Raw genomic sequence first — 9,448 nt, forward strand, 5'->3', positions numbered from 1 at the left:
ACTGAAAATTTCGTCTAAGACCTTGGAACATGGTTAGATAATTATCTTGCCTTTGACCATCAATTTGAAACAGTGGTTAGGAAATCTTTTTACCCAGGGGAGTTGACTGCAAAACATATTACATCTACATCCAAAGAAGTTCTTACTCCTCTATAATCTGCACTTCTCAGACTCAATATCAAATACAGTGCCCATTTTGAAATGTATCTTACTAGGCATATAAACCCAGAAGTTCCTGACAAAAGATCACAGGCTTAAAAGCAGAGAGTTATTAGCAGACTCTAGAAGCACTGTCCCTTTATTCAGTGTTCAATAGACTCCTTAAGGACAATCTTTGCCTGGCATTTTGGACCATTAGCAATCCAGAAGTCCAAGACCTCTTATATCTCCATAAATAAACTGTCCCACTAACACTAGAACTGGGGATCTAAACCTTCTTCAGCAAATAAACAAAACGCAGTGGAGAGACAGATTTGTCACACAACACTTACCCCTTCTCTGGAACAAACTTCCACTCCAATTTAAGCAATGGGACATACTGTCTCCCCTCACAAAAGAGCAAGACAACTGGATGGGTATCTACAATTACACCCCGATGTGGCTTGCCTCTTGTTCCTTGTAAAAGGACGTAAGGCCTAGGGGGAGTACTGGCAGGGTATAAATAGCCACAGGGTCCAGTTAGTTGCCTTTTATTTTCTGATTCTATGATTAGATTTTGCTGTGCTGCTGATACCATTTGCAGTAGTCAGCAATGAAATCCTTATGTCAATCCCCCAAAACCCACAGTATCCAGTGGCTAAACAAGTCTCTTATCCATGAGCTGTAGAACTTTCTATCTTCTGAAATCTCTGCTTGAGTGCGCTGATGATGTTTACTTTTTTCTAAAGTCTAGAGGTCTTGCTGGTTTAAAAAGGAAATTAAAACATGTATCTTGGCAAATGTTGTCATGCCAATACTTCTGGGATTACTGACTTTGGGAATAGTACGAGTTATTTTATTGAAAATGGTGCAGCCAGTATACAATCATTATATGACTTATAGGAGTTCTTTCTTCCTTCCTTATATTCTCGTATTTCAATGACAGGTGGTTTACTGTTGCTGTTCTGTACTCCAGTTGGTATTTGTCTGATATTTATAGCGAAGGGACAGCTACTAGCCAAATGGTTAGAGTGACAGCCTCGAATACACTAGTAAAATCCAAAATTTTCGAATGGCTAGATGAGCAGATTTATGCAATCTGCAAGAAAAAGCAATCCAGCAAAGGCTGAACAGTATGACAACTGGTGCAAGTTGTAATAAAGTGGAACTGGGAGCAGAAGTGGGTACATTAAGAGTCGTGAAAATGAAACTGGGAGAATGAAAAAAAAAACACCCGCATGGGAAAGAAATTTGGTTTATCCAGTTGTAATGCTAATTTTATCAGATGGGAAGAAAATTTCTGTTATCTTGGTTGCTTTAAACATCTTTAATTCTCTTGGTTGATGAAACTCCAATGCCTAAAGGATCACAGGAATGAGGGATAGGAAATGCATCTCTCTCTCTCTCTCTCTCTCTCTCTCTCGCTCTCTCTCTCTCTCTCTCTCTCTCTCTCTCCACATTTGGTTTTGTGGGAACAGCTATTGAAATTGTTTTTATTTTATCTTGTGGTGTCCTCTTTCATCAGCTTGTATAGCCTTTGCTTTTTTGGAAGCCTGACTCCTAAGGGAAATGACACAACCATGGTGAAGATAATTGGAAAATGTGTCTCAGTCCCTGCTCTTAGCTGTATTACTTGGCATGTCAAGAACTCGGGGGATTGATCCCAAGATTCAGTCTCATGGGATTTTTTAGATGAGTCAATTGGCTGGGAATTTTTTTCCTGTTATAGTTTCATACAACTTGGCTGGGAAATTGTTTCCTATGTTACCATACAACTTTATTGTTATCAGTGCAGTGGGTATAATCAAAACATTTACCTCTGTGGTGTGAGGACTTTTAAAAAATCCATGTCAAACCTCAGTGCCATCAGCAATGCGGAAATAAATTTTACAAAGTTTTTTTTTTGTTTTGTTTATTTCCATAAAAATGTTGCCGATATAATAAGGATGCAGAGCAGCACTTTATGCAGCACATATGGTGATGTATCAGGTAAGTCACAAAATCATGATAAAACAGTAAAATATATATATATATATATATATATATATAAAAGCAGGTATATGTATGTATATATATATATATATATATATATATATATATATATATATATATATATGTCTATACACACACACACACACACACACACACACACATATGGCTCTACCTCATAACACCAACAAGCGAAAACACCGACAATGAGATCACCGACACCACAACACCGACAGTTGAAAAACATGAAAGTTCACATGCTCGACAAACCACAATCCCGGCAGTCAATAAAACAAAACAAATCCATTTCCGAAAAAAACACACACAACACAAGCACACCAAAAACCTTACAAACCTACACTAAACCTTACATACACAGCTATCTATGCACTAACCTTAACCCAAACCCTAACCCTAAGGTCCGTCACTATCGCACACTTACCTTACCCATATCCTAACCCTAAAGTCCATCACTATCGCACACTTACCCGCACCCTAAACCTAAAGTCCATCACTATCGCACACTTACCTTATCCGCACCCTAACTCTAAAGTGCGTCACTATAGAATACTTACACAGTCACACTTGTTTCGCATGTCGGTGTTTTCAGCATCGGGATTCTGGATTGTCGATTATTTACGTTGTTGGTCTTCCGGTGTCAGTCTTCTCGTTGTCGGCATTTTCAGCTTTCATTCTTTTCAGGTAGACCCATGTATAGATATATATATATATATATATATATATATATATATATATATATATATATATATATATATACTAATTCACTTACAACATAGCTAAAACTGTACAGTAGTTAAATATGTAAATGTAGCGTTGTATGCTTTCAACAGGATGACTGTGTTTCAAACAGTACTGAGAAAACGAGTTTACGTTGTGCTATTAAATGATATAACATAAGCTATTAAAGTTCTGACCGCATAGCAAGAGGGGGATAGGCTGCATGTTGCTTGGGAACTGTAAAGTGGCTTTAGAAGAAAACATTTGACTGGGCAAATAGCAAAAACTATACTTTTTTTGGATTCATGCAAGTCATAGAAGGTAATTTCGGGAAACTGAAAAAAAAAATGAAAGCTGTTTGCAGAAACCACCTTTGATGAAAAACTCAACAATTTTGTTTTTGCAGGGGGGGAGCAAGCCCTGCTGCACCTGCTATGCGGGGAGCATGCCCACAGACTTATATATACGAACTCCAAGGTCACACATCAGTGGAGAAAAAGCAAACTCCACTCTTAGCGCTCAGCCCTTCAGAGATGTGGCTTAGGTAACCTGGGGAGTGAGTCTGAGAGCAGAAAAATACACCTGATAGGTTGTTTAGGGGAATCCCTTACTTAGATCAGCAGAGTCTTACAGAATAAGGAAAGTAATGACATTATGAGGTGTGTAGACACTGTACCTCTTTGACCTTTGCATTAATAGGTATACAGATTGATTCCTAGGAGACCTTGTGTGACAGTACTACTTACCCTTTTATCATCTCAAGGAATTGTACCCTCACAGAGTAGCAATTCCACCATAGGAAATGAAAAGTGTGTGCAAAAATGCCTTTGTTTTTGATAGTTTAAATTTCCCTCAAACTTAGGGGCATTCTTTCAAGGCTGACAAATGGTTAGGTGTACCCATGTTATCCTAGTGATGATCTGATGATGTGAGGTCAGGGATTAGTCATGGTTAGTGCTGAGTCACCTATGTAAAAAAATAAAATTAAATTAAATTAAAAAGAAAAAAGAAAAACAGACCAAGTAAAAATCAGAAAGAGCCATTGGGATACAAGAATATTTAATGAATACATGAAGCTGTGCAATTATATTCATTAAATATTATTGTATGTGTGGAGTGCTTGTTGTGAGACTTAATCTTTTATGGTGTTCAAAACGCATTTAATGTGCTCACAAAAAAAAATAAATAAAAAAAATAAAACGTACCCATTCAGCTACTATACCATCCCTGCTATAGTTGAGGAGAAATGGATAAAGTAGGAGAAGCAGTATTCCTACAATTCTAAAAAAAAATTTACATTCCCTAAAAAGAGGAAGCAGAGACAGTCAAGTTTCCACTCCCGACCAGACTTCACATGGGAATGCACTTACAGCAGACTGCACCAGCCCTAGTCTTTGCAAGTCCTAGTTTCATATAAAATTGTTATTTTCTGTGAAAATGGAATTAAAAAAGTCACTCCCTTTTCCCCATTGTAGTGCGATCTCAGACTGAGACTATAAAAGTAGGGGGTGTGGGGGTGCAGCCCTCCACATGGGGGGTGCAGGGAGGTTTCCCCCCCTGCGTAAACGTGAGTTTTATATATATATATATATATATATATATATATATATATATATATATATATATATATATATATATATATATAAATAGGAAATACACCCCGGGGATCACTTCTGTCTCTGCTCGACAGTGGCACAGGAAAATAACTTTCTTGGGTGGCGTAAGCCAGGGAACTTTACTGGCTAGTCTTACATAGGCCCTTGGGCCAATAGCCTAGTACCTACCTATGAACCTACCTAAAATATATTTTTTTTATTTTAATTTTGTTATAATTTTTTTTTTTGCACAGTTTAGCAAAAGTCCTTTTTCTGTTGAAAGCACTTTCGCTAAAGTGTGTTCGGTTGTTTTAGTTTCGGTTAGGTAGGATTTTGTGCAGTAGTACGAGATCCATATATCATGATAATATATCTGATAAGAAATAAGAAAAATTAATTTTTATACAATCAGACTGTTAGATTAAAAGAGAAGACGGGTGAATTTGCATGGAAGAACAGACACTAATTATTTGAAAAGAAGGGTAAGCAATCCGTTGCACATTATCAAAGCTATTACGGGGTGTTGACTCTATTAGAAGAAAGGTGCAGGAAGACTGTGTTTGGAAGAGGAGAGGAAATACTGGAGTTATTTTCTTTCTACGTTACTTTAAGTGACCAGGTGCAATTAGCTAAAAGAAAATTAGAGACAGAGAAATGCAAGAAACATAAAAGATACAGACATTGCAGAGAAACTGCAAAGGGGATCATTAGAACTGTAACAGCTTTCAACCAAATGAATGTACTTGTATGAAATGGTAATAGATTAGTTTAGCATTACTACCTGTCCATCTGTGTTCAAGACAGTCCCTGTTTTTGCTGTTGTGTCCTGCAAAAAAAACAAAAGCACAAGAAGTGGCAACCACACAAAACCATAAGAAATGGCAAATGTCCTGAGAAGTCAAAACAAAATATTTTTGTTTTCCAGATTTTCAATAATATTTGCCTGTCATAAACACTTTAATATTGCTTGAAACAATATAGACAAGTCAAATTCTATAAGACTGAGCCTTTATTTGGACAAATAAGTGAAGTACAGTCATTTGTACTGCAAAATCTCACATTTAACTGAACATCTCCTATTGCATATCTTAAAATGTAATGTACACATTCTAACCATACGGAGCATGAAAAGTTAATTTAAAAACAAATGGTGAGGAAGGTTCCATTTCAGGACTGGCAAGGAAAAGAAAAGAGGTGTGCTGTTGCTGGTTAAGCAGGCCATTGGATTGAAAATAGAAGATGAAGAAAAAAGACAGATTGGGTGGATATGTACTGATAAAAGGAGGCTGGCCACAATGTACATGCCTGATAACTCCAAATTAAAGGACATGATACAGATTTTGGGAAAAGTGCCAGTTTTTCATCATGGAATAATGACAGGGACAGGGACCCAGTATGCATCAATATGTAACAAGGAAGATAGACATTAGAGGAACCAAGACAATATAAAATCTCATTAGACAGGGGAAATTTAGGAAAGTAAGAGAGTTCACATACTTCTCTGGGAGATATGATAAGTGGGCAAGACTGAGTAGATGCTACACATAAAAAAACATGCCCACTTACTGGAAGGTGAAAAAACACTGATAATACTCTCAGACCACGCACCCATATAAGAGACATTGCAGAAACCAGAAAATTCATTCTGGTATTTTCCACTGCACCTTATAAAGATAATGAAATTTAGAGACTGGGTTGATCAAACAGTAAAAACATTGCTACAAGAATTAATCATAAAAATGTGATACGCTTTCAGTTGATTTGAGATATCTGTATGCTTTTTATGGTGCAAAAAGAAAAATGGAATATATGGAATTAAGCTGAAACAGTTTAAGGTGGGGTAAAGATAGTAATAGTGATCCAGTTGTCAGTTGAGTTAAAATTTGTAAAGTATGGATGACCCTGATCCTATATATGGAATTAGATTGCTAAGGTTATAGGAAAGTTGTATGATGAAAAGATGGTGTGTAGTATATTAAAATATAATATGTTTGCATTGCTGGTTAAGTGAAGGATGCTGCTAATGGTATCATAAAACATATTTGATAAAAAAATGCTTATTTGTTATTATTATTTTTATTTGTGTACATTGGCCTGTTTTTAGGAGAGATCTGAAGTGATATTCATACTGACTAGGTGAAATTAGTCCAAGGTACCGGTCTCGATGAGTGTCAAGAGATCTTTTACATCCACTCAGGCTACCACCAACTCAGTCTGATGGGGCTTTGGTTTAACATCTGATCTAAAGAATGAAAGTCCTAAGTTGAAAGTCAGCAGTCTGGTTTCAGTGAAGACCAGAGAAATCTGGACTTGAATCAAAATAAATATCTAGAGGCTCTGAAAAGGGTAAAAGAACTGTAGAGTCAAAGAACAGCTGAATCAGAAAAACATGAAAAACATTTAAAAACAGCAAAATTATCTGTGTTAGATAACTTTGAGTATTGAAATGAATATAGAACAAAGGGAGTGAGGCAACTGTTTTTTTGAAAATAATGCAAATTTACAAAAGTGTTAGCCCAAAGTTGCAGACAGGAAATGCCATAAATAATGATTAGTAAGGTTAGGAACCAGGAGAATGGAAAGCTTGAAACACAACCTGATAAAACTGCAAAAAAAATTAATGGCAAAATAGCATAGTAGCCTGTAGATAAGTGATGCACAAGTGGAAGGTAGAACACAATATATGAGGGAGAATTTAGAGAAGTTAGATAGATTTACCTAAAATAAGAGAAAAGTGTCTAATGGGGACATACATCTCATAATTTGAGGCAATAGCAAGTTAAAAACATGGAGAAATAGAAATAGCAGATGGAATCCAAATAGAAATTTGAAAAAAAAACAAGATTTGTAAGGAGTTATTTAAAATCGTTCTCTTGGGTGAGAAAGCACCTCCTTCCTGGAACAGGGCTGTACAGGTACGTGGTCATACCAAAGCAAGGGTAAAAATCCTATAAACTCAGGATTACACAGACCCATTTCTTTTATTAAACATGATTATAAAGTTTTTTATGAAAAACTTGGCTGAGAAGCTAGTAAAACTCCTATGAAAGATAATTAGATTTGGATCACTGTGGCTTTATAGAAGGCAGGTAAACATTTTATTGGATAAATGTAACTTTAATGATTAAAAAAGGCACTATGAATAATATAAAAACATTAATACAGATGAGCCTGCATGCAGAAAAAGCATCTGATAGAGTCAGTTGGGAATTCATGAGGAAAACTCTGGAGGCATTTGGCTTACCACACAAGTAAATAATGTTGATACTGGTATCGACAATGGGTCCCAAGCCAAATTAAAATGTGGTGGGGACTGTCAGAAACACTAAAGCTCTCCAAAGGGCTTAGACAAGGATGTCCACTTTCACTGTTATTATTTTCTGATCTTCAACTGGAATCACTTGTCAAGGAGATCGGAAAAACAGAATATAAGTGGTATAACAAATAAGAAAAAAAAATGAGTGCTACTAGCATCTCCCAGCATATATACATAGTGTGCAACACTGCTCTCCCTCCCAACCTCTATACTTATCGCTATATTTATAATATAAACCTTATAACTATATACATATATACATACAATCATAGATCCCAGGGGTGTATTTTCTGTTCCCCAGCCAGTCATCCAAGTTGCACTTAAAAAGGTTTAATGAGGTACTCTGTTTTACATGGACAGGGAGTCTATTCTATAAAAGAGGGAGTCTCTGGGACACAAATCTGTCCCACCAGAAAGTTCTATTTATGTCACAGACCAGGTTGAGGTCTTGCATGCAGGTTACTCAAGTGGAGCTTGACTTGTGGATATACAGCAGTCCCATCAGGGTGGGGTCTGAGATTGCTTTGTATGCCAGACAGAGGTGACCTCAGATGAGTCTGTAGGAGATTGAGTAGAGGACGGGGTTTTAGCCTATCTGTGTAGGGTAGATGTTTGAGGCCCTGGATTCTCTGGATGAGGAATCTCTGTGGTCTGTCCAGCTGCTGCGTGTGCTTTCTGAGGTACATGCCGAAAGGGGAATTGTATTCAATAATCAGTCTTTTAAGGGAAGAATACAGGAATGTTATGACCACCTTGTCCCTGGATAAAATACCCTTGCTAATGAGGTGGGCCATGTAGAAAGCTTTCCATACAATGGAGGCAATGTAGTGGTCAAAGTCAATTTGCTATCAACCTGGGTTCCCAAGTCCCTCACGACTGATTGCATGCTTAGTGCCTTATTATCAATGTGATCATTTGAGGGAACATCATTCTCACCAAAAGGGATGATGCTGCATTTTTTGGCATCCAGTTTGTGGCCATGTTTCTGGCAAAAGTCATTTGTTTGGGTGAGACCCTCTTGGAGGATGTCCACATCACTAGGGGAATAGATGACAGCACCCAGCTTGCAGTCATCTGCAAACTTGGTCAGCCATAGCCCACTAGATTTGGCCTGCACCTCTGAGAAGTATATCCTAAACAGCAGAGGCCCCAAGACCGATCCCTGGGGTACACCACTTGTTATAGGTCTACTACGTGAGGTGGCTTCCCCTATTTTTACTAGATGGGTTCTATCAGTGAGCCAGTTTGCTACCCATCTGGTAACATATGGATTGATGCCTAGTTGAGAGAGTTTATCTGTTATACCTGAGTGTGGAATAGTATCGAAGGCCTTGGCCAGGTCAAGGTAGACAGTGTGCACCATCTTCCATTCATCTATGGCCTTGGTGACTGTCACAATGAAGTCAACCAAATTTAACAGTCATGACCTCCCCTTGACAAAACCAAACTATGTGGGTGGGATCAAGTGTCTGGAGGTTGCCAATGTCCTTGTTAATGAGATCCATGATAATCTGCTTCATGGCCTTGTAGATCAGGCTAGTTAGGCTGATGGGTCTATAATTTCCTGGATCGGTTGGCTCTCCACCTTTGTGCAAAGGGATGACAGTAGCTGTCCTCCACTTGGCTGGGATGAAGCTGGTACTCAGACTTTGGTTAAATAGGGTGGTTAATG

At 37.7% G+C, this 9,448-nt stretch overlaps 1 pseudogene; it reads left to right on the plus strand.

The window, feature by feature from the left end:
* Positions 1–528: 528 nt before the first annotated feature.
* On the plus strand, positions 529–1,830 carry LOC122787962 (annotated as a pseudogene).
* The last annotated feature ends 7,618 nt before the right edge of the window (positions 1,831–9,448 follow it).

The sequence above is a fragment of the Protopterus annectens genome, chromosome 13.part0, assembly GCF_019279795.1.
Source record: "Protopterus annectens isolate FY-2018-M chromosome 13.part0, PAN1.0, whole genome shotgun sequence".
Lineage (NCBI taxonomy): Eukaryota > Metazoa > Chordata > Ceratodontiformes > Protopteridae > Protopterus > Protopterus annectens.